This window comes from Acartia tonsa, chromosome 2 (genome assembly GCF_053477335.1).
Source record: "Acartia tonsa isolate MP-2025a chromosome 2, ASM5347733v1, whole genome shotgun sequence".
In the NCBI taxonomy this organism is placed as follows: Eukaryota; Metazoa; Arthropoda; class Copepoda; order Calanoida; family Acartiidae; genus Acartia; species Acartia tonsa.
The window spans coordinates 61,984,176-61,989,853 of NC_137261.1; the positions used below are offsets into that span (position 1 = coordinate 61,984,176).

General features: G+C 29.9%; 1 long non-coding RNA gene across 1 annotated transcript; it reads left to right on the forward strand.

Annotated features, from left to right (window-relative positions):
* Positions 1-3,154: 3,154 nt before the first annotated feature.
* LOC145312655 (uncharacterized) lies at positions 3,155-4,131 on the forward strand. The gene is made up of 3 exons (XR_013877072.1): positions 3,155-3,283; positions 3,845-3,919; positions 4,060-4,131. It is a non-coding gene; the product is annotated as an uncharacterized LOC145312655 (long non-coding RNA).
* Positions 4,132-5,678: the final 1,547 nt, after the last annotated feature.

Here is a 5,678-nt window from a genome sequence, read left to right on the forward strand (position 1 = left end):
GTACTAGAACATATCAAAGTTTGTGTACTGGCCCCCCAAAGTCGACTACTGAAAATCCAATCTTTTTCTTGCAAAGGGTAGAAGATTTGAGCTTAAGAAAAATGCGCTAAAAACATTTTTAGATGTTGACAACTAAGTTTTGAATTTTTTATTTTACTGTACTTTTTAAATACAAACTGAAATATTTTTTTGATGTTCTATAAATGGTTATAAAAAACGAAAAAAATAAGCCATTAATCATTAAATTCTGATAACTATAAGTGGGGTAAAATTGCTTTCAAAAAGTTCTCATAAAAAAAACACTGTATAATCCATGTATATTCTACATCCATTAATACAGTGTGTGTTTTTTTAATGAGAACTTTGTGTGTGTTTTTGAAAGCAATTTTACCCCACTTACAAATATCAGAATTTAATATGTAGCTTATTTTCTTGGTTTTTAAGACAATTGATAGAACAACAAAAATATATTTTAGCTTTTATTAAAAAAGTACAGTAAAATCTAAAATTCAAAACTTAGGTGTCAACATCTAAAAATGGTTTTAGCGCAATTTTCTTAAGCTAAAATATACTACCCTTTGCAAGAAAAAAAATTGGTTTTTCAGTAGTCGACTTTGGGGGACCAGAACTCCCTCCCTGGTTTAGATATGGCCTTCAAACATTGATGTATTCTAGTACATGTCACCAATAGTATCTGTATCGATTTTTAGCTCTATATCTCAACTTTGAAGCGATTTACAGCCATTCTTGCATAAGGTAGAAGATTTGAGCATAAGAAAAATACGCTAAAACAATTTTTAGATTTTGTTGTTATATCAATTGTCTTAAAAAACGAAGAAAATAAGCCATATATCATTCAATTCTGATAACTATAAGTGGGGTTTCAACATAAAAAAAACACACTGTTTATCGATTGCTAAAGGAAGTGTTAATAGTTATCAACCTTAAAGCTGAATTATTTAAATTATTTCACTTATCAATTAGTTTATATCAAACTATACAGCAATATACAATACACATTAAAGATAAGTACTATAAAATATTTTTGTAATCCTTATATAAAAGTAACAGGATGTCCGTCTATCTGTCTTTGTTTTGTGTGTTTGTACATATGTTTGTACCGAAGGATCTTGCCAATCAGGTTCTGCTTTACAGGGTAGCTTCATAGGTCCTGGGAAAATTTCTAACTAATTTTAGGAAGGTAACTTACCACCTTTCCAAGAGAAATCGTCTCTAAAAAAAAATAACCCCCCTAAGATATTTATAAAAACAACTTTATCTCTTAAAACAACAACCGAAAGTGTGGGGGGGGTACACTTTCTTCCCCCATCCTAAGGGCCCCTAGAGGCCTATAGGGGCGTAGCCAATAGTCATGTATTTAAGCATACTTAGGGTCAGGTATAAAGAATTTTTTTGCAATAAAGTTAGTGCATAGCTAAGTATAACAGGGATCTAAAGGAACAAGATGATTGCCGATAAAATTATGTACATCCCCAATGATGCTTCATAAAATTACCCCTTCTGTACAAATGAATATACTCAATGAAACAACCAATCAAAATTCAATAGAAGTCCTTAAAGTTGTTATATCAACGAATAAGAAAACATAATTGGAAAACTTTGGAGACCTGTGTAATAAACAGCCCAATGTCCCCTACCTTCCTGTATGTATATTAACATTATCATTCTTTTAAATTTATTTTTAAAATTTAAGTTTTTCTATAATTATGGTCGGTCTGTCCATGCGAAAGGTTAGCTTTTCGTTAATTTACTAATTTTAGAAATGTCCTATCGATTTACATGGTGATTCTTGTAGTAGTTAGGTACAATTTAGAAAATGTAGCATCTCTATAATCATTACCAGAATGTCCGTACGTCCAATTTTAACTTTTTTAACAACAAATTTTTATGTGATGTAATTATCTAATTGATCTGATTTTTGGAATATGTATAAAGGCATATCTAGGGTTAGATATAACGAAATTTTTCCATGTAAATTATTGCATAGCTATGCATCAGTTAGGAAGGGGAAATTGGACTATTTGATACATTATTCCCAAAAGTTTTATAATAACTGTTTCTTAATTATTAGCTTAACAACTTTGGGGACTTTTATTGAATTTTGTTTGTCTGGTTCGATTGTCCGAACTTTTCAACCACTTATATTGACATTATTGCTTTTTTTTTATTATTACTTTACAAAGATGAGAGAGCTGATATTATTGTTGTAAAAATGGAAAATAGGCAATTTTAAACATTATTTTATTTCATTGAAACATTGATGAATAAGCTAGGTAAAAGTGTCCTAATACATAAAAGAATAAAGTATTCATATATTTGGCATTTTCAGATATTTTTCCCCCAAAGATGAGGGTGTTGTTTTTATTGTTTGGTACATTTCTGTTGAGCAGCTCTGCATCTGCTGTCAAAGTTGGGCCATGTTTTGTAAAGATGGAGAATAGGCAATTTTTAACAAAATATTTTTTAGAAAAGAAATAAAAAAAGTGAACTTGTTAGAAGTTTTAAAGTTCATGAACACTATATAACTGCTGATAGATAATATGAGTGTGTGTTTGGATTGCATGAAAAAGACAGAATCTGAATAGAGACATTATGTATATTTAGTTCTGAACTAAGTGTAAGGCAGAAGTAGAAGAATAGTTATTTCTCGCATTGTTATAAACAGCTTTCCGGAGATATAAAAATGTAGGTTAAAACCAGTTATTTTACCCTGAAGGCACCGGCTAAAAAAACATGGTTTTAATCTTATGATACATTTTTATATTTGTAGAAAACTGGATATAATACTATGTTAGACATTCTTTTGTATGGATGAGAACCGGTTCTAATCCACTGGATTAGAATTGGTTTGGAATGAATACAAGAATAGTTATTTCTCGTATCGTATTATAAATGGCTTTTCGCGGATATAGAATGTACAATTATAAGATTAAAACTAGTTTTTTTAGCCCCGTGGTGCCGAAGGCACTGGCTAAAAAAAACTAGTTTTAATCTTGTGATTGTACATTTCTATATTTGTAGAAAACTGGATATAATACGATGCTAGACATAGTTTTTTTGTATGGATGAGAACCGGTTCCTATCCACCGGATTCGAATGAATACGAGAAAAAAAAATTACCAAACTGTTAAAAATGACCCATGCTGCCAGGACTTTTGCCTTTATGGAGGGAACAGTGGGTCCTCTGTTTAACACTGAGACAGTAGAAGAGTGTCAGGACATCTGTGTACAGAAGACCAAGTGTATGGCATACACTTACGAGGTTGTATCATAAAATAGACATAATATGTCTAAATGATCCATATGACCCCAAAATACATGTTTCGTCATATGCTTCACATTATACAAGCAGAGTAATTTTTCTACAATATAATTTAGCCTAGGAAATTTTTATTCTGAGCAATTTGGGCATATATCGATGACTCATTATGCATATGAATTGAAAAAAATGTAACCAAAATCAGTACACTTTATAACCAACAGTATGACCGATTTGTTCCTCCACTGTTTTGCTATTTTCTGATTTAGAGAGTGTGTCTCTAGATTATCTCTATTTATCATAATATTAATCAAAGAAATTAGGGACTAGCAAAACTATAACTAAGTAAAAGAAAAAGTAACTTTCACCATCTAAATATATATACATGTTTGAATGCTTGTATCTGGCACTGAAAAAAAAATTTCAATTTGATACCAATAATAAGATGCAGTGTAATAACAGCATCAAATAACATGACTTGAAGCTGGGTATTTCCAGAATTTAAAATTAATTTTCCTTTGAGCAAAGCAGTTAATCATGCCTATTGTAATATTCTAACTTTAGTTTAACTCAAAGAAGTGTTCCATCTACCACTTCTACCCTGACATTGGAAATATGGAAAAAGAAATTCCTTGTAAGGTATTTTAAGCTGAGTTGAATGAGATATTCATTTTGCTGATAATATGTTATTTTTTGAGGACAAAAAAAAAAAAGATAAAAATGTTGTAATTATTTCCATAATCTATAATTTTAATCTATATTTTCAATATTGACTTTAGGAACCTTGTGTTACTTATTACATAAGTTTGCCGACTTTTTGTTACAACATTTCCACAGATTATATTTTCTAGTAAGTACAAAAGAACCACTTCATATCATTCTTATTTACACTTTCACCTAGCCTCATGTGGCTTTACTAAATTAAAACAAAGAATAGTTATTTCTTTCATCGTATTATAAACCGCTGTCCGCGGATATAGAATGTACAATTATTAGATTAAAACCAGTTTTTTTAGCACCAAGGTGCCGAAGGCACGAGCTAAAAAATGGTTTTAATCTTATGATTGTACATTTCTATATTCGTAGAAAGCGGTTTATAATACGATGCTAGACATAGTTTTTTCGTATTTATGAGAACCGGTTCCTGTCCACCGGATTCGAATGAATATGAGAAATAATCTTCTCTTTTTTTCAATCTGAAAAAAGTAGAAAAAAACAAATTCTTGGAACTAAGATGAGAATTTGAGTATAAAGATAATATTAGCTTTCACAATAGGGCCTTTATTTAATTAAACGCCACAAAAGAGCACTGCTCTTTTTATATTATTTTATTACATTACAAAAATTTTAATTTGATTCCTGCTCCTTTTGAAAAAATCATATTTTTGTTACAGTCGTGCCTACCTGACCCGGCTAGACGATTGCAATACATTTGCAAGTTTGTGTAAAAGTGTTCACATTCTAGAGGTTAATAATTTAATTATTAACTATAATGTAAAAAAATATTTGATTAGATCCATAATTTATTGCTTTCATATTCTAAAATAATGTGGTGACAAAATAAGATGTCTTTGAATGAAATCAAATGTCTTAGAAAACATGTATTGTTAGTTTTGTGACATTGCCTTTTAAGGGGCGTTTCATTGTAGTTTCACAGGACCTGTTTTCCTATTTCTAGCCCCTGTGGAGGGCTCTAACCCTGCAGTGCAATCATTAACATTTACCTAACCTAAAATAACCTATTCAAAGCATCTTTGAACATACGACTTAATGCCCCTTAGAAGGCAATGACACAAAACTGACAATATCCAAACGTTCTATAATCATAAAATAACATAAAATAATAAGTATTTATTGTAATCAGGTGGAAGCAAACTCTTCCAAAGATTTTGTTGAAAAGATGAAGATTGAACACAAGGACAACTACAGATATTTTTTATAATAATTCTAACTCTCATAACGTTACAACTCCATTTAAAACATTACTAAAATTAAAATTATCTATTGTATTTCAAATAGTAAAGATATAAATTTCAAGATTTTAGTTGAATCTTTTGCATTTTGGCTATTTGAACCAGGGATCAATTGCAGCAAAATTCTTTATATTTAAATAATATTTTTTTAATATTACAGGAAAAACTTAATGATCATGACAAAACTTTTATTGATGTGCAAGATAAAAATGATGCCTTACAGGTCCTTTTGTTTATCATATCTTTTTTCTCATATTTTCACTACAATTTTTGTATCTAAATACATGGCTTTTTAAACATTGCCACAAAAGTTAATTTTTAGTAATTGTGTACTTTTAGTATCTGTTATTCCAGCAAGCAAATCTGACTCTAAATTGTTTTTCTTTCAGTCACAACTGAATGAGCATGACAAAACTTTTATTGAT